This window comes from Acinonyx jubatus, chromosome D1 (assembly GCF_027475565.1).
Source record: "Acinonyx jubatus isolate Ajub_Pintada_27869175 chromosome D1, VMU_Ajub_asm_v1.0, whole genome shotgun sequence".
Classification (NCBI taxonomy): domain Eukaryota; kingdom Metazoa; phylum Chordata; class Mammalia; order Carnivora; family Felidae; genus Acinonyx; species Acinonyx jubatus.
The window spans coordinates 71,642,352-71,668,501 of NC_069390.1; positions in this window are offsets into that span (position 1 = coordinate 71,642,352).

Consider the following 26,150-nt stretch of genomic DNA (forward strand, 5'->3'; position numbering starts at 1 on the left):
TCCTTTAAAACAAAAGAAACATACAAAGATTTTATATTTCTTTTCCTTATTTTAAAAGAAGAAAATCTCAGTTTTACAGGATAACTCTCTTTCACAAGCAGAAAACCTTCACATTTAAAATATCAATTTGAGGTGCCTGGGGGCTCAGTTGGTTAAGCGCATGACTTGGACTCGGGTCATGGGTTCAATCCATGGGTCATGGGTCTCACATTTCATGGGTTTGAGCCCTGTGTCGGGCTCTGTGCTGATAGCTCAGAGACTGGAGCCTGCTTCTGATTCTGTGTCTCCCTCTCTCTCTCTGCCCCTCCTTTGCTCACCTTCTCTGTCTCTCTCTCAAAATAAATGAATTTCAGATATACAGATAGATGATTATAAAGTATATAAAATAAAATAATTTACTTAAATAATACAGATAAAGTCTGAGAACAGAATAGATAATCTCATAAAGTAGAGAGCATGCAAAGAAATGGAGAAAGAAGAGCTGTGTAAATAATGTTTGCGTTCAAAAGGATCCCTATTCATATATTGCATTTTGCACAGTTAGTAAGAAGATGCATTTCTCTTAGGGTCATTTAATTCAAAAGAAAAAAAATGGCAAAAAATATTAATGGGAATTCAATTTTTTTTTTTTTAGTAATCAAGGAAATACCAATTGAAACAACAATGAAATATCATTCCATAACTAATGTTTTTGGAAAAGTTAAGGATCTGATCAGTTCCAATTATTGGTGAGGATTTTAATTAAAGGGAATTTTCCTGCATTGCTGGTTGGAAATTAAGTTGCTATAATCACTTTCATGTATGGATTTTCATTAACTAGCAAATTATCAAGATTCACGCTCTTGATAAAGCATTTCAATTAACAATAATATATCCCAGAGAAACCCACACATACAAACTCTTGCATATATTTCCTATGTTTTACTCTTACTGGGCTTAATGTGGGATTTATTTAAAATTATTACTTTAGGGACGCCTGGGTGGCTCAGTCGGTTAAGCGGCCGACTTCGGCTCAGGTCACGATCTCGCGGTTTGTGAGTTCGAGCCCCACGTCAGGCTCTGTGCTGACAGCTCAGAGCCTGGAGTCTGTTTCAGATTCTGTGTCTCCCTCTCTCTGACCCTCCCCCGTTCATGCTTGGTCTCTCTCTCTCTCAAAAATAAATAAATGTTAAAAAAATTATTAAAAAAATAAAATAAAATAATTATTTTAATATTTTAAATATGTTATACATTATATAAACATATGATAAATTTATATTTTCAAATGTTTGATGCAGTGTTACATATATTTTATTATTTCCAAATATTAGGGGAAATAATAAATTTTGACTTAATAAAAAATAATAATATAAAGATACATTTTATTGCTAAATTCTATGCAAATAAATTTTTAAATCTGGGTTAAAAAGAATAATTTACTGTAAAAAGACTATTACAAAAAATGCCTCCAGAAAAACCGAAAATCTGTACAAATTGCTTAGAGTAATTAAAATAGCTAACTTCTCCAAAGGAAGCACCAGGCCCAGATCAGCTCCTTTAGGAATGGTGGAACTTTTTCATCTTAGAAAATCTCCTGGTATCATTACCATATCAACAAATCAGAGGAGAAATTAAGATGACCAACTACCTAAATAACTCTCAAAATCCATTTGATAAAATAAAAAAGCCATTCTTGGGAAGCACCAAGAAGAAACAGACAGATATTTCCTTCCATGCAAAAACACAGACATTAACTCATAGTTAAAAAAGGAAAGAAGGCTCACCAGGAATATTTACATTATTGTTTTTCTAAAAAAAGGAAGATAAAAGATACTCATTAAGCAATCTTTTTTTTAGGGCACCTGGATGGCTTAGTGGGTTAAGCATCCAATTCTTGATGTCGGTTCAGGTCATGATCTCATGGTGTGTGAGACTGAGCTCCACATTGGGCCACGTGCTGCTTGGGGTTCTCTCTTTCCCTCTCTCCCTGCCCCTCCCCACTGTGCATGTGTGCACTCTTTCTCAAAAATAAATACACATTTTTAAAAAGTATATATTTTTTCAGGGCGCCTGGGTGGCTCAGTCAGTTGAGCGTCTGACTTCAGCTCAGGTCAGGATTTCACAGTTGGTGGGTTCAAGCCCTGCATCGGGCTCTGTGCTGACAGCTCAGAGCCTGGAGCCTGCTTCTGATTCTGTGTCTCCCCTCTCTCTGCCCATCCCCTGCTCTTCCTATCTGTCTCTCTCTCTCAATAATAATAATACTAATAATAATAATACATTAAAAAACTGGTTTTGGGGTGCCTGGGTGGCTCAATCAGTTAAGTGTCTGACTTCGACTCAGGTCATGATCTCGCATCTTGTGAGTTCAAGCCCCGCATGGGGCTCTGTTTTGACAGCTCAGAGCCTGGGGCCTGCTTCGGATTCTGTGTCTCCCTCTCTCTCTCTGCCCCTCCCCCACTCCTGCTCTGTCTCTCTCTCTCTCTGTCAAAAATAAATAAAAACATTTAAAAAAAAAGTATATTTTTTTCATGGTGTCTGGAATTATTAGTTCATGCAATTAACAAGAAAAAATAAGAGAATATAAATAGGAGCAAAGGAAAGAAACTTTTTTTTGGCAAAGTACACAGGATTATATTATTGTATACATAAACTAGAGGAATCTTCTAAAAAATTGTTAGTAATATGTTAACTCAGTAAGATACAGAAATTAACAAACTTCATAATACAAACCAGAACCAGTCAGAATTTATAAACTAAAAAGTCCATATATAATTGCCCGTAAAATTAAATACAATAAAATTAAAAACATAGGAGTAAAATAACAAAGATACCGGGTATCTATGAAAAAATAAATAAGCAGTTAATCTTACTGAGAGTACCAAAAAGAGCACCAAGCAGAAAGTTTTACCACATTCTTGTATAGGAAGACACAACCTCATAAATATTTAAAATCTACCCAAGTTAATTTATAAATCTACTTGACCCAAAATAAATATCAAAGAGGCTTTCTGAGAGGATTAGATAAGTAGTTTCTACAGTTCAAATGGTAGTATTAATGTGTAATAAAAGCCAGACTAATTCAGAAGGAGAACAGTAATGAGGGGGAACTATGTATAATAGGTATTTAAATGTTATTATAAAGTATAAAGTTAAAATAGTTAAAATGGTGATGTTAATATATGGATAAACCAATCGGTACAACAGAATGGAAAGTCCAGAGTTATGCTGGAATATATAATAGAACTAGAATATGACAAACATACCAGATAATTTGGTAAACCCATTTTATTTCTAAAAACATTTATACAACTTGGAAAATATCTTTAAAAAAAACAAAATGGAGTGGGGTACCTGAGTGGCTCAGTTGGTTGAGCATCTAACTCTTGATTTTGGCTCAGGTCATGATCTCACGAGCACAGAGCCGCTTGAGATTCTCTGTCTCCATCTCTCTCTACCTCTCCCCAGCTCATTCTCTCAATCTCTCTCCTCTTTCAAGATAAATAAACTTAAAAAAATTTTTAAGTAAAAATGGAGTGATAAAAAATATGTAAAAATAAACTCATATTGGAATATATATTGAAACTTAGTAGGGAATCCATACTAGTATTAGATAATGATATAGAGTAGCTGAATGATCTCAAGCTGAGGATGGTCTATTTAATGTGACATTAATCTCAAAACAATACATTAGAAAATTATATTTGTAAACTGAATTCATAATAATAAAAATATGCATGATAAAAGGCAACTTAAATCAAAACACAAACATGGGAAACATGCAAATCCATACATGACAAAGGAGAGATGTATATGCATATGTGAGGGAATATCTGATAAAATACCCATATAAAAATGGAACAAGAAAACAGGAAAAATGTCTGAAGATGATAACCAGCAGAAAAAGGGATGTAAAGGGCTCTTAAATAATTGGAAAGACAATCAATCTTTCTCATAGTATAAGAAATCCAAATTTTAAACACTTCAGTGGTTTTTTTTTTTTTTTTTTTTTTTTTTACTTTACCTGATTGTTAATGATCAAACAGTTGTTAAAATATTACAAGGGTGATTGTGTTAGGGAAAGGAACTCTCATGCATTTCTCATGGGTATATAAATTAGAATAACATCTATCTATCAAGGGCAATTTGACAGGATTTATAATTTAAAAATGCATTCACTCTTTAAACTGCCAATTCCAATTATAGATATGTGTCCTTCAGTGGTAATCATGCATGTGAAATGGCAGAACATTGCTGTAAAATAAAAAATTGGGAAACAACCAAAGTGTCCATCAATAACAAGGTGCTTAAATAATTTATGGTATAGTCACAATGTGGTACTGTACAGCTATAAAAACAAGTGGAGAAGCCCATATGGGACAACCTTCAAAATATATTTTAAGTGAATTCTAAGTGAATAAACAAAAGTGCAGAATGGTGAATATAACATGCAATAGGTTTTTTTTTGTAAAAAGTTATATACATATAGTGTGCGTGTGTGTGTGTGTGTGTGTGTGTGTGTAGAGAAAGAGAATATATGAGAAATTAGTTTTGTAAGAATATATGAAGAACTACATAATTGGATGCAAAGAGGAAAACAGTGGCTGGGAGGGAGAATTTCACAAGCATATTCTCTAATGTTTTCTGAATACTTTTAAGCAAGTGAGTGTTTTATCTATTAAATATTAAGTAAATGATTTGTTTATTAAATGCACAAATAAAATTTATAAGATGAAAGAAGAAGGCAGGAAGGAGAGAAGAAAAGGAAGAGGGAAAGGAGAAAGAGTGAAGGAGGGAGGAAGGCTGTTAGTTCCCAACCTCTAGAGTTCTAGAGTGAAATTGAAAACTGGCCCCTTCCTTAAAGGGGGGGCAAGGAGAGACCCAAGAAAGAAGTAAGGCACGCCAGCTTGGTACATTGGCAGGTGTAATAAGCAAGGGAACTGACTTAGAGGCTGGTTTGGGCAGCTCCAAGACAAGTAGATCTTGCCATCCACCTAGTCAGAATCCTAAAAGTTTATATAGTGGCCTTAACAGGGTTTAGAAATGAAATAACAGAAAAACAGGAGAAATATATGAAGATGATGGTTAACAGAAAAAAAAGAGGTTTAAAGGGCCCTTACATAATTGGAAAGATGATCAATCTTTTTCATAATAAAAGAAATCTCAGCACCCACCCACCCAGAATCTTAGAAGTTTATTACAGAGGCCTTGACAGGGTTGAGGAATGTATTTTGTCCAGATGGTCTCAACAACACATTGCTCAAGGCTGTATCAAGTAGCCCCCACTGCTGAGTGGAGCATACATTCCAAGGACAGGGAAGGGGCTGAGGAGCCTCTGATTGCCAAGGATAGCTCAAGGGTCAACCTGCAGTTGCATCGTCTTGATGACCTCTTTCAACATAAGGAAAGAAGGAGGTAGGAAAAAAGGCTTGCATTTATAGCTTCAATCCTATATAAGATAAAGGGGCTGCTGAAGCTGAATGTTTACTCAGATTATTATGACTCTGAACTGTCAAATTCAGATACGTATAAATAATGGAGGGTTTAGAGAATTTCATCTTGCATTTGCAAAGCCAAATCCCAACCATGTTTTGTAAACACCTTTTTGGTCTAGAAAACATTTGCAGACATGCTTATCTTTCTTAGGTAGTTACTACTTTTTTCTGTTTTTAAGATGATTAACTAGAACCTCAGAAATGCCAAGTGACAAAATATGAAGTACAGTAGTTTTTAATTCAAAGTGTTCTGAATTTATATCCCATGCTCATTACAAACTACCCCATTTTCATAAATATGGAAAACCTTGTTTTCTTGATCTCCCCCTAGCCCCTGTACCATAACAATTTGAGGCAAACCTTAGGCTTTATAGGTAAAGGGGTGCATAAGGGAATGAATGCATGAATGAACGGAACAACTGTTGATTCAAGGGGTTTCAAGAAACAGAAATTAAAAATCGAAATATGCTAAATGTAGGAACAACTTTAAACTTAAAACTAAGTCTGTTGAGCAATATAATCTTTCTGGAGGTCAATTAAACCACTACAAAAGTGTTACCATGAATGAATATTCTCATCCAGCAATTTTACTTCCAGAGATTATTCCTAAGAAAATAACAAATGGACAAAATACATGTATGACTGTACTTATTATCCATGCTACCTACAAAATGCAGGGAAAGATTATTTTAATAGAACAGATTAAGATTCACTACCAAAAGAAAATGTCTAAAGGAATATTTTTGTTTGTTTGTTTGGCTTTTTTCTTTTAACCTAAACTTCTTTTCACACACATTAAAATACTCACCAAATATACCTTTGGACTTGGACGTGGACTCCTTCAAAGTGGCCAAGAGCTCAACACTAGGCATCTACTTAGTCTTAGAGTACCTCACAGTTTAATGCATTTGAGCTGATATCAGTGTTTATTCAGAGCCAGATGCAATGCTCCCTTGGTAGCCCAAAGATTTAATTGGAATCAGTCACTGTATTTGAGAGAATCATGACTCTCCCTTTTGAGTCTTTTTTAAGATCAAAGTGTCATTGGCCCTGCTTTCAAGTTCAATGCCTAAAGATCTCACTATCAATTAAAAGATTCTCACTCCAAACCCACTAGAGCCCTGCATTATGTTCCTGAAGCATACATCTAAGGAGATTCCTAAGACTTACAGATTTAGTGTTCTAAAATAGCCACTCTTTCTGGCAGAATCCTTTCCCCTCTCTCTCCACCAGCAAATTGGAAAAAAATCCTCCTGATACTCAGAGTTATCAGAAACCTTAAAAAGAAAATCAACATTTTTGTGCCGGATAGAGTGTCCTGTAATTGTGATTCAAGCCTTTATCCTTCTAAGATCCTGGTGATCATGGCCTGTGTCTCATATTTCCCCTATCTTTTGTTCATAAATACAACTTTTTAAAAGTCAAACTTCACATATTGTGTGGTGTCAGTACCAGCGATGAAGACTACTGCTGGAGAGTAAATACAGATGCAAGTTAGTAGTGTTTACTCTGAAAGCAAGAACCAGAATCAAATATCAAATTCATGGTTGCAATTCACATGATTTTTTATATTTTTTACATGTCCCATTAAATCTATATTAAAATAAAGCTAAGTGATACTTTGTTCTTTGTTATGTGATGGTCCAATATGCGGTTCTTTCATAGCTATGTCACATGGGCCCTTCAGATATAATAACAAACCCAACAGATTGCTAATTGAGAACTTAGTTCAATAATTAGAAGGAGCAGCAAAGTGTATAGAAAATAAAAAAGCAGATTCTGTCCTTGGGAATTGTGAAATGACTGAGCTCATTTTCTTCCATCGTTAAACGAGAGTGTCTTACCTTGACAAATTAAACTGGGACTAACAGACACCGTGTGATCAATGGGATCGAAATGAGTGACATTCAATCACATCATGCATTATTATACGTACATTTTAATAAGATGAAGGATGGCCTTGCAGCACAGGCGAGGCACAAGAAATCACCTTTTTTTTTTTTTTACAAATTGTCAATTTCTTGAAAAGAGAGCATACTAAGGAGCTGAAGTACCAACTCTTTGCTCTGCTTCGCTTACATAAAAGAGCCAGTTCACCTAGTCTGTGATAGCAAGTGGTAGCTTTAATCTTAGACACATTGAGTCCCATTGACTAAGGCAAATTATCTAAAGGTGAACATAAACATCTCAGAAACCTGACCCAAAGTAAAAATATTATTTCACTTTTTACATACATATGATTTTTGAGTGTTTTTGCCTCCAAAAACCTGTGGAGCAGGTTTGTATACATTTGTAAGTATATACATTTGTAAGTATATACAGAAAAAAAGAATACTCCTTATTTTTCTTGAAAATAAGAGAAAATAATATGGAATACTCCATATTTTTCTTGTAAATAATTAAAGATATTCATAAATCTTGCTTTCCATTGTATATTTCTTACATCAATTAGTACATATTTGACCTAAAAGACTAGATCAGAATTTAGACAGTCAAATAAAAAGTTCAACTAGTAAATGCTGCTTAGATTTTGTTTCTTTTCTCAAAGCAGATACACATCAATAGCCAAAATACCTTTGTTACTTTTCTTCATTCCTCAAAGTCAGACAATGTGTCAGTGGTATAATGTTTCAGTCTGCTAAATTTTATAATGAAAGAAATTCATTTTCCTGTGTAAGGAGTAAACTGAGATTAAATATTTTATAACTTTTGCCATGTTGTAGTGACAAAAGTTCTCATTCCATATTCCCAGTTACTTAAGAGTCCTAGTATTAAAGCCATATATTTTATCTATAAGGAATTAGTCTCTTTCCCCAATTGCTTTGTTGGATTTTAAAACAAGATTTAACAAATAAACATAGAAAAGTAGGAAATAAAATTCCATTAATTAGAAGGAAATAAGTATGAAAAGTCTGGAATTTACAGATGGTTAAGATGCCTGACTGAATTCACAGGCAATGCAAATTGGCTGCAGATGGTGAGGAAACTGGTCCAGAACTTAAGAGTTCATACCATTTTTGTTTTTATTTTTATGTTTTAAAGTCCATTTCCCAAACTATTATTTTGACAGGCAAAGTCCTCTCATATGAACTAGATGTTAGGACTTTTGCATTTTATAATTTCATAAAATTCATTTTTTTTATCTACAGAAAGATTACACTGGACATTATTATCACCTGGTGACTTGATACTGTTTATGCTTCTTCAAAAAATTTATTAGTTGTAGCCATCATTTGCTTCTGAAATCAGGAGTTTCAAATTCAACCTGGGATTGAACTAATCCATTAAGATTTGACAATAAATATGCTTAGTATCACTAAGAATAACAAAAAGGAAAATAGCCTATCCAAAACATCAGGATTAAAAATATATATTAAATATAATTAGCACAATATTTAAACAAAATATTAATATCAAATAATAACCTAGGATTAAGAAAATTTATATTGACTAAAACAGCCTTTATCTGAGCCTGATCCCAAACAGATGAAGCTAAACTGAAAAGTTCTAAAATTTGTCAAGTTTCTACCAATGTGTATATCTGAATGAAAACAAATATTCAGGCAAGAGTCTCAAAACTCTACATTATAAACATTAAAGCTAGAATAAAATATAACAAAAGAAATATAGTAGTTAGTTGAAAATGTGGACTCTGGAATTGAGTCCTTGGGTTTATATCCTGGTTGTACAACTTACTAAATATATGTGAACTTGAGTATATTTTTTAAATGCATTGTGGCCTAGTTTCCCCAATTTTAAAATGGGTATATCAGTCAAGATCTTAGTTGACATAACACAACTCACATTAGCTAACTAAAGCAGAAAGGTATTTACTAAAGGAGGGTAATTTATTAAAGCAGGTATTTATTAAGGCAAACATTTTTCTCTTTGAGCCATGAATAAATATTTTAGACCTTGGGGCCAGATGGTCTCTGTTGAAAACACTCAAGCCTGATGTTTTAGAAAAAGCAGCCATAGAAAATGTATAAATAAAGAGGTATGACTCTGTTCCAATCTTCATTTACAAAAACTGGAAATACCAACCTCTGTCTTCAAAAGATATCACGCATCTCACAGACTCTTAAAGATTTCAGAGGTACAGATGTGTAACCAGAGATATGAAGGCAGCTCTAATGGCAAAAACCACTGAGCCACTGTTTTCACATATAAGATCCCACCACGACTGCCCTCCAAAAGCACAACTTACAGTATTAGACAATGAGCACACACAAGACACTATTATCAGGACCTTACCACTGTTATACAATATTTTAATTGTTCTCTACCTCTTTGCCAGAAAAATGGAGTCAACTGAACACCTCCTACCTCACACTACCCTCTCCTATGAGTGCATTTAATGGGAGAAAAGTAGGTCATAAGATGTAAAGAAGGTTCAGAAAGCAAATTTTTAGATTCATAATTTTCTTGGAAAATTATGATTTGTGATGGAAATATTACCAAAATGTAGTAAAAGTATTTAAAATATACTCAGCCAAAAAATAACAAAGATAAATTATATAGATAGATATAAAAAGAATATACCGGGGCGCCTGGGTGGCTCAGTTGGTTAAATGTCTGATTTCAGCTCAGGCCATGATCTCACCGTCTGTGAGTTCAAGCCCCAGGTCAAGCTCTGTGCTGATAGCTCAGAGCCTGGAGCCTGCTTTGGATTCTGTGTCTCCCTCTCTCTCTCTCTCTGTACCTCCCCCACTCATGCTCTGTCTCTCTCTCAAAAATAAAATAAAAAAAAAATTAAAAAAAAAGAATATACCTTATGGTATTGTTGTGATAATTAAACATCATGCATATATGTCATTCAAAACAATGCCTGGCATCATTTTATTTCAAATTGGAGAACTTCTTTAGCATTTCTTATAAGCAGATCTAATGGTAATGAACCCTCTAAGCTTTTGTTTATCTGGGAAAATTTTTATCTCTCTTTCATTTTTGAAGGACAGTTTTTCTAGGTATAATATTACTGGTTAAGGAGTTTTTTGCCTGTTTTTTTTTCAGAACTTTGAATATATCTTCCCACAATTTTCTGGGGTGCATGGTTTCTGCTGAAAAATCCACAATTTTATGGGTGTTCTCTATGTGGTAATTCATTTTTCTCTTTTTTCTTTTTCTTTCTTTTCTTTCTTTCTTCCTTTGTTTCCTTTTTTTTTTTTTAAGAAAGAGAGGAAGAGTGAAAGTCAGAAAGAAGGGCAGAGAGAGAGAGAAAGAGAATCTCAAGCAGGATCCATGCTCAGTGCATAGCCCCATGCGGGTCTCAAGCCCACAACCCTAGGATCATGACCTGAGCCAAAATCAAGAGTCAGCCACACAACTAACTGAGCCACTCAGGTGCCCCAATAATTCATTTTTCTATTGCTACTTTCAAAATTCTACCTTTGACTTTTGATAATTCAATTACAATGTGTCTCAATGTGGATTTCTTTGAATTCATCATATTTTATGTTGAAACTCATTGGTAAAAGTAAGTATATAGATAAATAGAGAATACTGTTTTATTATAATGGTAGGGGTACATCACTTTATTCTAGTATAGAAGTTAAAAGACAAAAGTACTAAAAACAGCTATCACTGAAAATATGATAAAAGATATACAATATGAATTAAATAAAAATTATGGCAACAGTAACAGACTATGCATAGGAGGAAGAAGTTAGAGTTGTTACCATTTTATTCATTTATTTATTTTGTTTTAGATAGAGAGCATATGTGCAGGTGAGCAGGGGAGGGAAAAAGGGAGAGGGAAAGAGAATCTCAAGCAGGCTCCAGGCCCAGTGCAGAGCCCAGCTCAGAGCTAGATCTCACAAACCATGACCTGAGTCAAAATCAAGGGTTGGATGCTGACCCAACCAAGCCATCTAGGTATCTATGAGTTGTTATGGGTAATTCCTATTTAATGTAATTCCCAAGGTAACCACAAACACAAAAATATGCACATAGAAGTTACACACGTGCACAAACACACAAAGGGAACCAAAGCTTATCGATACAACAAATCAATGAAATACAAAAGAAGACCTTAAGAGAGAGAGAGAGAGAGAGAGAGAAAAATAAATAAATAAAAGAACTACAAGACTAACAGGAAACAACATAATGGCAATAGTAAATCCTCCTCTATCAATAATTACTTTAAAATGGTTTAAACTTCCCATTCAAAAGACATAAGAGTGCCATTCATGACAATACAGATGGACCTAGAGGGTATTATGCTATGTGAAATAAGTCAGATAGAGAAAAAGAAATACCATGTGATTTCATTTGTATGTAGATATTACAAAAATAAATAAACTTAAATAAATTTATATGCAGAATCTAAAAAGTAAGCACACAAGCAAGCAAACAATAACAACCACAACAACTGCAGAAACAGACTCATAAATACAGAGTAAAAACCAGTGTTGGCCAGAGGGACAGGGGTGGGAGGATGGGTGAAATAAGTGAAGAGGATTAGAGGTACGAACTTTCAGTTATAACATAAAGAAATCGTGTGGATGTAAAATACAACACAGGGAATACAGTCAATAATATTATAATAACTTTTGTATGGTAGAGACGGTAGCTACACTTGTAGTGAGCATTTCCCAATGTAAATAACCACCAAATCACTATGTTGTACAACTAAAACTAATATGATATTGTATGTCAACTATACTTTAAAAAGTATACTGTATTTTAAAATATTTTTAATGTTTTTTTTGTTTTGTTTTGTTTTGTTTTTTGAGAGAGAGAGCGAGCAAGCTGGGGAGGAGCAGAGAGACAGAGAGAGAGAGAGACAGAAACTGAAGCAGGCTCCAGGCTCTGAGCTGTCAGCACAGAGCCCAATGCAGGACTCAAACTCATGAACTGCAAGGTCATGACCTGAGCCAAAGCCAGATGCCTAACCGACTGAGTCACCTAGGCACCCCTAAAAAGTATACTATATTTTAAAAAGTATTTACTGAATAGGGGAGTCTGGGTGGCTGAGTCAGTTGAGTGTCTGACTCAATTTTGGCTCAGGTCATGATCCCAGGTTCATGGGATCAAGCCCTGCAGCAGGCTCTGTGCTAAGTATGGATCCTGCTTGGGATTCTCTCTCTTCTGTGCCCCCTCCCCAACTCATGCTCTCTCTAAAATACATTAATTAATTAATTAAAACATTACTAAATATATGTATATTTAAATTAATTTAAAAAGATAATTTTAAACCATAGCACAATAAAAAAGTGAAATAAAAGGAATTGAGTAGAATTGCATGCACTGACCTAGAAGATCTTCAGAATTTATTACTATGTGAAAAAAAGTGGATAAAATATGTATACTATGAAAAAACATAGTGTGACTGAACAGATTTTTAAGAGACACAATTGTCTGCTTTCTATAAAAACTCACTTTAAATTTAAGGACATTCATAGTCTGGAAGTGAAGGGATGGTAAAGGATATTACATACAATATAAAAAAAAGACAGCAGGGCTGGTTTTACTGATATCACATAAAATGAACTTTACATCAAAAACTGTTACGAGAGATAAAGAGAAACATAATATAATGATAAAATGGTCAATCCACCATGAAGACATAATTAAAAATATATATACAGCCAACATCAGAGCACCTAAATCTATGGAGCAAAAATTAATATAACTGAACATTGATAGAACTAAAACTATACTAATAGAACGGAATTTATTTCCATTCAAGTAGAAATAGATAGCAATACCACAATGGTAGGGTATTTTGATACCCCACTTTCAACAATGAATAGAACATCAGCCAGAAAATCAATAAGGAAACAAAGGACTTAACACTGTAGACAAAATGGACCTAAAGGCATATACAGAACATTCTACCCTATAGCAGCAGAATATAAATTCTTTTCAAGTGAACATAGATATTTCCTCAGGATAAGTCATATGTTAGGTCACAAAACACATCTGAATAAGTTCAAGAAGACTGATGTCATACCAACTATCTTTTCTGAGATCGGAGTCAAGATGGCAGAGAAGTAGAAGTACCAGAATTTCCCTGGTCCCTCAAACACAGCAATATTGAGGTCAGAACACTTGGAATTCTAGAATCCAGGCTACAGAGGGACAGAAACATCTTTAGGGAGTGGACGGAGACAGCTTGGCGGAACAGAGGTGCATGTTTGCAAATTGGGAGAGATAAAATGGGGATGGTGTAGGCATGGAGGAAGTGGGGGAGCCCATCAAACGAGGAGTGTGGAAGCGTGGGATCATTTCTGGATAAGAGGCAAAACCTCTTTGGACTATGGTCCAGAGAATGAAGAATAAGAAGAGAGCCAGTTTATACTTTGCAAACAGCCTCAGGAGTGAAGATCAGAGATTTCAGGGTTGACGACTATCTCTGGACCACAGCTGCTGCTGGTGTGCATGCCTGGGAGGGAGTGGAGCCAACCCCAGGCTTGGTAGTCATCTCAGACGTGCACTGGGAGAAAGCAATCCCCTCCCCTGAGCACTCTTGGAAGAGGGTTTATTGACCTTCCAACAACAGGACTGCAGACACCAGCCAGAGGCCCTTTGTCAACTGGGTGGAGAGGTGTTATTCCATAGTTAGGTCCCTGTGGAACAGGATCCTTTAAGACATTGGGTTTTGAATCCCAGTGAATGCTTGGGAGTGCTTGGGAGAGACTGTGGAGCAGGGCAAACCCACTGTCCACGCTGCTCTGGGAGGGCTTTCTGAACAGCGTGGTTTGGGACACCCAGTCTGGAGAGGAGAGATAGGGGTATCACCATTTTCCTCCCCATCACCAACATAGTGGGGCTTCAGGTAAAAGGACAGCAGCCCCCACTGGAGGCAGGACCCATTTACACCAAACCCCGCCCCTCCATGTGTGGTAACTACTTATCTACTAAAGCTGAACTGACACTGACCTAACAAGACAGCCTCTCCTCCAGATCAGCACAGCCACAGGTTCCAAGGGACCAACAGACAATTGTCCTGCAGTTTTCCTTATATTTTCTGGTTTGATTTTTGGTCAATTCTTACTACATATTTTTTCTTTCTTTCTTTTCTCCCTTCTGGTTGTTTGTTTGTTTAATCAGGCATTTTTACCCTTTTTTTTTTACACCTTTTCTGTATCTCCTTCTTCTACATTTCCCTCTCTCTCTCTGTGGATTAAGCCCTATAGTTTCTTTGATTCTCTGCCTGGTCTTCTTTTCTGCACCTATCATTTCTCTCTCTGTTTGGGATAAGGTTTCTTTTTCTTCCCTTTTTCCCCTCTTTTCCAGGGTCACTTCAATAAACAAATCAAAGCACACCTGGTGGACAGTCCAATCCACTACTAAAGTAGTGAGATAAAGCAGCTAAAGACAACAACAAAAGAGTCCATGTAACACACTTGAAAAATACTTCCTGAAGGGCCAGGCCCTGGACAGTGTGTAACCCCTTTTTTAATATAATACTACTTGCAGGTGCAGGACATATAACAAGTTATTAAAACACATAAAGGATAGAAAACTAGCCTTAATGATGAAATAGAGGAATTCTACTCAAAAGAAATTCCAGGAAGAAATGACAGCCAGAGAATTGCTCAAAACAGATATAAACAATATATCTGATCAAGAATTTAGAATAATAGTCACAAGACTAATATCTTGCCTTGAAAAAAGCAGAGAAGACAGCAGAAAATCTATTGCTGTGGAGATCAAGGACCTAAGAAATAGTCACAATGATTAAGAAATGTTGTAAATGAGATGCAAAATAAACTATATGCAGTAACAGCAAGGATGGGAGAAGCAGAGGAGAAAACAGGTGAAATAGAAAATAAAATTACGTAAAATGATGAAGCTAAGAGGGAAAAGAAATTACTAGGCCATGAGGGGAGAATTAGAGTCCTAAGTAATTCAATGAAATGAAATAAAATCCATATCATACGAGATCCAGAAGAACAGAGAGAAAGGGGCAGCAGGTTTATTTGAAGAAATTATAATTGAGAATTTCCATAATATGGGGAAGGAAACAGGCACAGGAGGCACACAGAACTCCCTTCAAAATCAACAAAAACAGGTCAACACCATGACATATCATAGTGAAACTAGTAAAATACAAAGAGAAAGAGCATTCTGAAAGCAGCTACGGACAAACAGCCCTTAACATACAAGTGTAGACACATAAGGTTAGTAGCAGATCTGTCCACTGAAACTTGGCAGGCCAGAAGGGAGTGGAAATAATTATTCAATGTGCTGAATAGGAAAAATATGCAAGCAAAAATCCTTTATCCAGCAAGGCTGACATTTAGAATACAAGGAGAGATAAAGGCTTTCCCAGATGAACAAAAACTAAAGGAGTTCAAGACCACTAAACCAGCGTTGCAGGAGATCCTAAGGTGGACTCTGTGAGTGGAAAGCTTAAAAGACTACAAAGGACCAGAGACATCAACAAAAGCACAAAACCTACAGATAACACAATGACACCAAACCCGTATCTTTCAATAATAACTCTGAATGTAAATGGACTAAATACCCCAATCAAAAAACATAGGGTATCAGAATGAATAAAAAAACAAGATCCATCTATGCGCTGTATACAAGGGATTCATTTTAGACCTGAGGACACCTTCAGATTGAAAGTGAAGGGATGGAGAAACATCTATCATACTATGGGTGTCAAAAGAAAGCTAGAGTAGCCATACTTGTATCAGAAAAACTAGATTTTAAAACAAAGGCTGTAACGAGATGAAAAACTGCATTGTATCATAATTAAGGGGTCTATCCATCAAGACGAGCTAACAATTGTAAATGTTTATGCCCCAAGTGGCAACACCCAAATATATGAATTAATATATCACAAACATAAATAAATTTATAGATAACAACACTGTGATTGTAGGGGACATTAATACTATACTTACAACAATGGACAGATCATGTAGACAAAAAAATCAGTGAGGAAACAACAGCTCTGAATGACACATTGGACCAGATGGACTTAACTGATATATTCAGATCTTTTCATCCAAAAGCAGCAGAATACACATTATTCTCAAGTGCACATGGAATATTCTCCAAAATACATCACATACTGGGTCACAAAACAGTCCTCAACAAATATAAAAGGATTGAGAACAAACCATGCATATTTTCAGATCACAACGCTATGAAACTTGAAATCAACCACAAGAAAAAAACTGGAAAGCCCCCAAATACATGAAGGTTAAAGAACATCCTACTAAAGAATGAGTGGGTCAACCAGGAAATTAAAGAAGAAATTAAAAAATATATAGAAGCAAATGAAAATACAACAGTCCAAACCCTTTGGGATGCAGCAAAGGAAGTCCTAAGAGGAAAATATATCACAATCCAGGCCTATTTCAAGAAGCAAGAAAAATACCAAATACAGAACCTAATCTCACACCTAAAGGAACTAGAAACAGAGCAGCAAAGAAACCCTAAAGCCAGCAGAAAAAGAGAAATAATAAAGATTAGAGCAGAAATAAACAATACAGAATCCAAAAAAACAGAACACATAAATAAATCTAAGAGCTGTTTTTTGAAAGAATAAACAAAATTGATAAACCCCTAGCCAGACTTCTCAAAAATAAAAGAGAGAGGAATCAAATAGACAACATCATTAATGAAAGAGAAGAGATCACAACCAACACCACAGTAATACAAACAATTATTAGAGAATACTATGAAACAAACTGGACAATCTGGAAAAACTGGAAAAATTCCTAGATACCCACACACTACCAAAACACAAACAGGAAAATATAGAAAATTTGAACAAGCCCATAACCAATGAAGAAATTGAATCTGCTACCAACAAATAAGAGCCGTGGGCCAGATGGCTTCTCAGGGGAATTCTAACAGACATTTAAAGCACAGTTAATATCCATCCTTCTCACACTGTTCCAAATAATAGAAACAGGAGGAAAGCTTACAGAATCATTCTATGAAACCAGCATTACCTTGATTCTCAAACCAGACAAAGACCCCACTACAAAGGAGAATTACAGGCCAATATCCTTGATGAACATGGATGTGAAAATTTTCAACAAGATATTAGCAAATCAAACTCAACGGTATATTAAAAGAATTATTCACCTTAATCAAGTGGGATTCATTCCTGGGCTGCAGGGCTGGTTCACAAATCAATGTGATATATCATATTAATATTCACAAATCAATGTGATATATCACATTAATGATATCATAATAATATCATATTAATATTCACAAATCAATGTGATATATCATATTAATAGAAGAAAGCATAAGAACCATATGATCCTGTCAATACATGCAGAAAAAACATCTGACAAAATACAACATCCTTTCTTAATAAAAACCCTCAAGAAAGTCAGGATAGAAGGATCATAACTTAACATCATAAAGGCCATATATGAAAGGCCCCTAGCTAATATAATCCTCAATGGGGAAAAACTGAGAGCTTTCCTCTTGAGATCAGGAACACAACAGGGATGTTGACTTTCATTTCCATTGTTTAACATAGTGTTGGAAGTCCTAGACTACACAATCAGACAACAAAATGAAATCAAAGGCATCTAAATTGTCAAAGAAGTCAAGCTTTCACTTTTCTCAGATGATATGATACTCCAGATGAAAAATCCAAAAATTCCACCAAAAAAACTGCTAGAACTGCTACATGAATTCATCAAAATCTCAGGATATAAAATCAAAGTGCAGAAATCGGTTGCATTTCTATACACCAATAATGAAGCAACAGAAAGAGGTACCAAGGAATCAATCCCATTTACAATTTCACCAAGAACCATAAATATCTAGGAATACAGGTAACCAAATAGATAAAATATCTGTATGCTAAAAACTATAGAAAGATTATCAAAGAAATTGAAGAAGACATAAAGAAATGGAAAAACATTCTGTGCTCATGGAATGGAAGAATAGTTAAAATGTCGATACTACCCAAAGCAATCTACACATTCAATGCAACTCCATTCAAAATACCACCAGCTATTTTCTATTTATATATTCTTCACAGAGCTAGAACAATCCTAAAACTTGTAAAGAACCACAAAATACCCCAAATAGCCAAAATAATGTTGAAAAAGAAAACCAAAGCTGGAAACATCACAATCCCAGACTTTAGCCTATACTACAAAACTGTAATCATCAAGACAGTATGGTATTGACACAAAAACAGACACAGATCAATGGAAAAGAATATAGAACCCAGAACTGGACCCACAAATGTTTGGCCTACTAATCTTCAACAAATCAGGAAAGAATGTCCAATGGAAAAAAAGACAGTCTGTTTAGCAAACGGTTCTGGGAGAACTGGACAGCAACCTGCAAAAGAATGAAACTGGACTTACACCATAGTCAAAAATAAATTCAAAATGGATGAAATACTTAAATGTGAGACAGGAAATCATCAAAATCCTAGAGAATAAAACAGGCAACAACCTCTTTGACTTCAGCCACAGCAACTTCTTATTTGACACATCTTCAAAGGCAAGGGAAATAAAAGCAAAAATGAATTATTGGGACCTTATCAAGATAAAAAACCTTCCGCACAGCAAAGGAAACAATCAGCAAAATTAAAAGGCAGCCAATGGAATGGGAGAAGATATTTGTAGATGACATATCTAATAAAAGGTGAGTATCCAAAATCTATAAAGAACTTACTAAACTCAACACCTGAGAAACAAATAATCTACTGTAGAAATGGGCAGAAGACATGAATAGACACTTTTCCAAAGAAGACAGACAGATGGCTAAGAGACACATGAAAAGATGCTCAACATCACTCATCATCAAGAGAATACAAATCAAAACCACACTGAGATACCATCTCATACTGTCAGTGTGACCAAAATTAATAACTCAGGAACAGATGTTGGTGAGGATGTGGAGAAAGGGGAACCCTGTTGCATTGCTGGTGGGAATGCAAACTGGTGCAGCCATTCTGGAAGACTGTGTGGAGGTTCCTCAAAAAATTAAAAATAGAATTACTCTATGACCCAGCAACAGCACCACTAGGAATTTATCCAAAGGATACAGGAGTGCTGATTCATAGGGGCACATGTACCCCAATTTATAGCAGTGCTATTAACAATAGCCAAATTATGTAAAGAGCCCAAATGTCCATCAACTGATGAATGGATAAAGAAGATGTGGTGTATACATCTATATACATATATACACACACACAATGGAATACTACCTGGCAATGAAAAAGAATTAAATCTTGCCATTTGCAACACCATGGATGGAACTGGAGGGTATTATTCTAAGTGAAATAAGTCAGTCAGAGAAAGATACCATATATTTTCAGTCATATGTGGAACTTGAGAAACTTAACAGAAGAGCATGAGGGAAGGGAAGGGGAAAAAAAAGTTACAAACAGAGAGGGAGGCAAATCATAAGAGACTCTTAAATACAAAGAACAAACTGAGGGTAATGTGGGTGAGGGCATGGGGGGTGGGAAAAATGTGTGACGGGCATTGAGGAGGGCACTTGTTGGGATGAGCACTGGGTATTGTATGTAAGTGATGAATCATGGGAATCTACTCCTGAAGCTAAGGTCACACTGTATACAGTGTATGTTAGCTAACTTGACAATAAATTAATGTTACATAAATAAATAAATAAATAAATAAATACAACTGAATTAAAATAAAATTAAAAAAACAATCTTTTCTAAACACAACAGACTGAAACTAGAAAGTGACAGAAGAAACAGTGAAAATTTTACAAATGTGTGAATTTTAAACATTACACTCCTGAACGTCCACTAGGGCAAAGAAAAAAAATGAAAAGGAAACTATAAAATTCCTTGGAACAAATGAAAATAAAACGTAACATACCAAAACTTAAAGGGATGCAACAAAGCAATACTAAGAAGTTCACAGCAATAAATGTTTACATTTAAAAAAGGGAATCTCTGGGTGCCTGGGTCGCTCAGTTGGTTAAGCATCCAACTCTTGATTCCAGCTCAGGTATGATCTCATGGTTCATGAGATCAAGCCTCACATACATGGGATTCTCTTTCTCCCTCTCTGCCCCTGCCCCACTCATGCTTTTCTTTTCCCCCCTCTTTCTCTCTTTCTCAAAATAAATAAATAAACTTTAAAAAAAGTAAATAAAATAAAAAGGAAGAGCTCCAATGAACAATCCATCCTTGCATCCCAGGAGCTTAAAAAAGGGCAAAGTAAGCAGAAATAAGAAAATAGCAAAGATTAGGATAGAAATAAAGAAATAGAAAGATAATAGGAAAACATAGTTTGATTTATGAAAAGATAAACAAAATCTATCCAGTATGAGGGAAGATACACTACAACTGGTGGTAGAAGGGGGAAAAAAAAGTATAAGACACTACATTAAACAATTATACACCAGCAAACTACATAATCCAGAAGAAATGGATACATTCCAAGAAATATATAAGCTACTAAGACTAAATTGGGAAGAAATAGAAAGTCTAAACAGACTCATAACTACCATGGAGATTGAATCCTCAATCGAAAGTTTTTCTACAAAGAAAAGGTCAGGATTAGATGGCTTCACTGGTGAATTCTACCAAATATTTAAAGAAGAATTAATACCAATCCTTCCCAAAGCCTTCCAAAAAATCAAAGAGGCGGAAACACCTCCAAATTCATGAGGCCACATTATCCTGATACAAAAGCAAAGACAACTGGGGTGTCTGGGTAGCTCAGTCGGTTAAGTGTTCGACTTCGGCTCAGGTCATGATATCACCATGCGTGAGTTCAAGCCCCACACTGGGCTCTGTGCTGACAGTTTGGGTCCTGGAGCCTGCTTCAGATTCTGTGTCTCCCTCTCTCTCTGGCCCTTCCCCTCTCGAACTCTGTCTCTCTCTCTCAAAAATAAATAAACATTAAAAAAAAAGCAAAGACAACACAAAAAAGAAAGTGACAAACTAGTAACCTGATTTATATATGAAAGTAATCTCCACAAATTAGCAAACACACTCCAATAGCACATTAAAAGGGTTACACACCACATCCAAACGGGATTTATCCCTGAAGTGCAAGGCTGGTTTGCCTTATGAAAATCAATGTGATACAACACATTAATAGAATAAAAGATTAAAAAACATAATCATTTCAAGAGATGAAGAAAAATCATTTGACATAATTCGACATCTTTTCATGATAAAATTCTCAACAAACTAAGAGTTGAAAGTATGTATCTCAGTTTAACAAAGGCCATTCAGGAAAAGCCCAAAGCAAACATTATAATCAATGGTGAAAAAAATTAAATGTTTCCCTCTCAGATATTAGGAAAGAGATACCCACTCTTGTCATTTATATTGAACAGATCATTGGAATTCCTAGTCTGAAATATTAGGTAAGAAAAATGTAAAAAGTATCCAAATCAGAGAGAAGTAAATTGTTCCTGTTTGCAGACAATAGGATCTTAAACATAGAAAACCCAAAAGACTCCATTAAAAGAAAAAAAAAACAGTTATAACTAATAAATAAATCTAGTAAAGTTACAAGATACAAAATCAAATACAAAAATCAGTTTCATTTCTATACGCTAATAGTACACTATCTGAAAATGAAATTAGGAAAACAACCCTATTTACAAAAGCACCAAAAAGAATAAAATACTTACAAATCAGTTTAACTAAAGAAGTGACTTGTATACTGAGAACTACAAAAAACACTGAAGAAAGAAATTTAAAAAGATACAAATGGAAAGACATCCTGTGCTCATGGATAGATTCGATATTATTAAGATGTCCATACTACCCACAGTAATCTACATATTCAATGCAATCCTTACCAAATTCCCGTAGTACTTTTTACAGAAGTGGAAAAAACAATTCTATAATTCAAAAGTAACCATGAGACCATAAAGAGCCAAATAGTTCTGAGGAAAAAGAAAACACAATGCTAGAGGCATCACACTTCCTGTTTCTTTTTTGTTTTCAAATTTTTAATTAAATTCATTAGTAACATACATTGCAATATTGGTTTCAGGAGTAGAATTTAGTGATTCATCACTTACATACAACACTCAGTACACATCATAACAAGTACACTCATTAATACCCATCACCCATCTGTCCCATCTTCCACCCACTTCCCTCAGTTTGTTCTCTATCTTTAAGAGTCTCTTATGGTTTGTTTCCCTCTCTCTTTCAAAATATATTTCAAAATTACAATGATCAAAATAGTGTCATACTACATAAAGACAGATATGAAAACAAAAAGAACAGAATATAGAGCCCAGAAATAAAACAATACACATATGGTCAACTAATCTTTGACAAGGGTATCAAGAAGACAATGGGGAAAGGACAGTTTCTTCAATAAAAAGTGCTGGGAAACTGGATATCAGCATGCAAAAGAATAAACCTGGACCTGTATCTTACGCCACTCACAAAAGTTAACTTGAAATGGATTGAAGATTTAAATGTAAGACCTGAAACCATAAAAGAGCATAGGGAAAAATTTCCCTGACGCTGGTCTTGACAATGATTTTTTTGGATGTGACAACAAAAGTACAGATAACAAAAGCAAAAATAAACAAACAAGAACCACAATGCTGCACAACACTGTACCTATAGTCAACAATACTGTACACTTAAAAAATTAAGAGGGTAGATCTCATTTTAAGTACTCTTACTATGATAAGATAAATTTTTAAAAACAATACAAAACAATGTTTGGTCCTTTATGCTTATTAATAATTAGATATTAATTCCAAAAATGTTATGGTTCACATTTTTGTTTTAAAAGTTAACAAAACCTGGGGAGCCTGGGTGGCTCAGACGGTTGAGCGTCCCACTCTTGATTTTGGCTCAGGTCATGATCTCATGGTCATGAGATCGAACCCTGCCTCAGGCTCCATGATGAGCATGGAGTATACTTGAAGTTCTCTCTGTGCCCCTCCCCTGCTCATGCATGCTGTCTCTCTCAAAATAGATATTTTTAAAAAAATAATAAAAGTAAATATAAAAATTAGTAAAACTCAACCAACATCTCATGGCATCATTCTATATATATATATATAAATTAGATAGATAGATAGATAGATAGATAGATAGATAGATAGATAGATAGATATACATATGTAAAATCCACTGCATCTTCAAGATGAATGCAGCCTGGACCAAATGTAATGTGTTCTGAGAAAATAATTACTCTCTATATCCCTTCCTCTCCCAGACTCACATACAGTTTTCTCTAGCCCATGTATCTGCTGTAAAGATAGATGGAAAGACTAGATATTTAGAAATGATACCTATTATCTTTCAAAAATTTGAAGACAACTGAGAACCATGAAAAAACTTATAATTAAAAAAAATCCACAAAGAAACAACTAGAAGAGATCCTGTTGGGAGAGCTGAGGCTCTGTGTATTCCAACCCTTATCTTGGCATTAATGTTTCCACATTTCTTTTTCCCTGCTTTATGTTACACCCCTTTTTCTTGATTTTGGATTGCTAGTGAATTTCATCAGTCTTACTCTACCTTCTTGACTTTATCTTGTTATTCCTCTGCTCAATATCCTCCAAAGAATTTTTACACCTCACTCGAAGTAAAAGATAAAGCCTTTGTGATGACCAATAGGGTCCTACATAGTATTCTGGGCAGGTCACCTCTCAGATGTCATCTGCTACTGCTTCTGCTGGCTCATTCCACTGTAGCCACACTGGCCAAGTCACCATTCTCCAGCATCCAAGGCATTTCTGCCTCAGAGTCCTTTGCACTTCCAGATTCTTTACATGCAACATTCTTCCCACATCACTCCCACACTTCCTTCAGAGATGTAACTGAATGTCATTTCACTTTTTTATATTTCTCGTAGTTTCATCCCCTTTACCATTTTTTTCTTTTTAACTCTTTACCCCTAATCATCACTATCATTTCTTTCCCCTCTCCCTAACTAGAATGAAAGCCTTACAAAAGCAGGGATTTTTGCCTAGTTCATTTCCCCTTGAATCTCCTAGAAATGTGCCTGGCACAGAGTAGATCCTCAAGAAGCATTCATTGAGCACATTTAGGACTATAAGAGTGCTTATCTTTCAGCTTCTGAACTTAACTCATTTTCTTGAGGACTGATGCTTTGGTCTCTCTTTAGTCTCTGAGTGCTTTGTAATTTAGCCTGCTTTAATGTAAGTCTCTAACCTACCAATTTTATTAACTTTTCCACTCTTTGCTCCCAGTAGTCTGTTGGACCTCTGGTGATATATGATATGCTCCAAAAACACCAAACTGGTATTTAAGCTGAGGATAGGTGGATAGACAGACTTGTTCCTATCTCTTTATCATCATCCCTAATAATTTTCCGCTTCATTATAGACATTTTTCTGTTCTTCAGGAGATTCTAGACCTGGGAAGATGTAGTAACTACGAGGAATATATGAATCCAAATGCACTGACAATGATTATGTATGTTATATCTCATGTAATTGAAGCTGCAATATTAAAAAGTGATTTCAAGTGGTGCCTGGGTGGCTCAGTCGGTTAAGCGTCTAACTTCAGCTCAGGTCATGATCTTGCAGTTCTTAAACTCAAGCCTCACATTGGGCTCTGTGCTGATAGCTCAGAGCCTGGAGCCTGTTTCAGATTCTGTGTGTCTCTCCCCATCTTCCCCTCACCCACTCACACTGTCTTTCAGTCCCTCAAAAATGAATAAACTTAAAAAAAATTTTTAAGTGATTTCATGAGGAAACTGAAACTCAAGACTTGAAACTGCTGATTTCCATACATCAAGTTATGTGGCAGAGATCATCCATGCTGTTTCCATCATACCACAGTGCCTCTCTTACAATAGAAATTAGACCAAAATCAAACCTCACAAATATTCACAAATGCACAGACAGCAGAGTTAAAATGTTATGGCATCTGGTTTTGCATCAGTCTATGGAAATTGAGCAAAATCATTATGGGTTGCCTTTTCCATTTTATTTTCAAGCCATTTTAAATTAATAGGCAAGAGAGATGGCCTTCCTAGCATAAGAAGCTGCATATTACACATGGGTAAAATTAAATTTCTTTGAAACATCAGCCCAAGGTTGTTTTCCAAAGTGCTGCCATGCGGTCCCATCAATCTGCACATTTGTCATAAAACACTTGAGATCAATATTTGAAATGTATTAATGGACTCCCTAAAGTGAACCTCCTCAAATTCTCACCGATGAGTCTGCAGAAAGGAAGAAAACATTTTCCTTTCAATCGCAAAAATGCAACAATAGTCTCCAAATGTGTTCATTTGTTCCCACCTCCTTCAAAGAGAACATAGTCGCTTTCAGCATCCTAGGAAGAGATTCCTTAGGAAAGGACATATTGGGAGAGAGGGGCTGGAAGGATGCAACCAAGCGTGTCTGCAGAGAGAGAAAGAAAACAAAAGAGTAGCAAAAGCAAAGGGGGCTTGCTGATCCCAGCTGTCAACAGCGTCATTCCAAAACCATTAGGGGAAGACTGGGGACAGATTTCTGAACACTTGAGGGACCCAGCAGGACTACACGGCAAATGGAAACATCATGCTATTTTTACTTTTTTTGGCCTTTATTTTTGTGAGAACCATTTTCTCCCAACTGTAATTTTCAATTTGAAATCCTTTGAAATTTCTGCCACAGCACTTTTTTTGATATAAATGACATAACCGGAGATACTGGGTAATTTTTACCACACAGTAGCCTCTGTGATTCGAGGTGATTTGATTTTTCCCTAAGCAGTGAATTTAAACTTTTTTTTTAAATTTA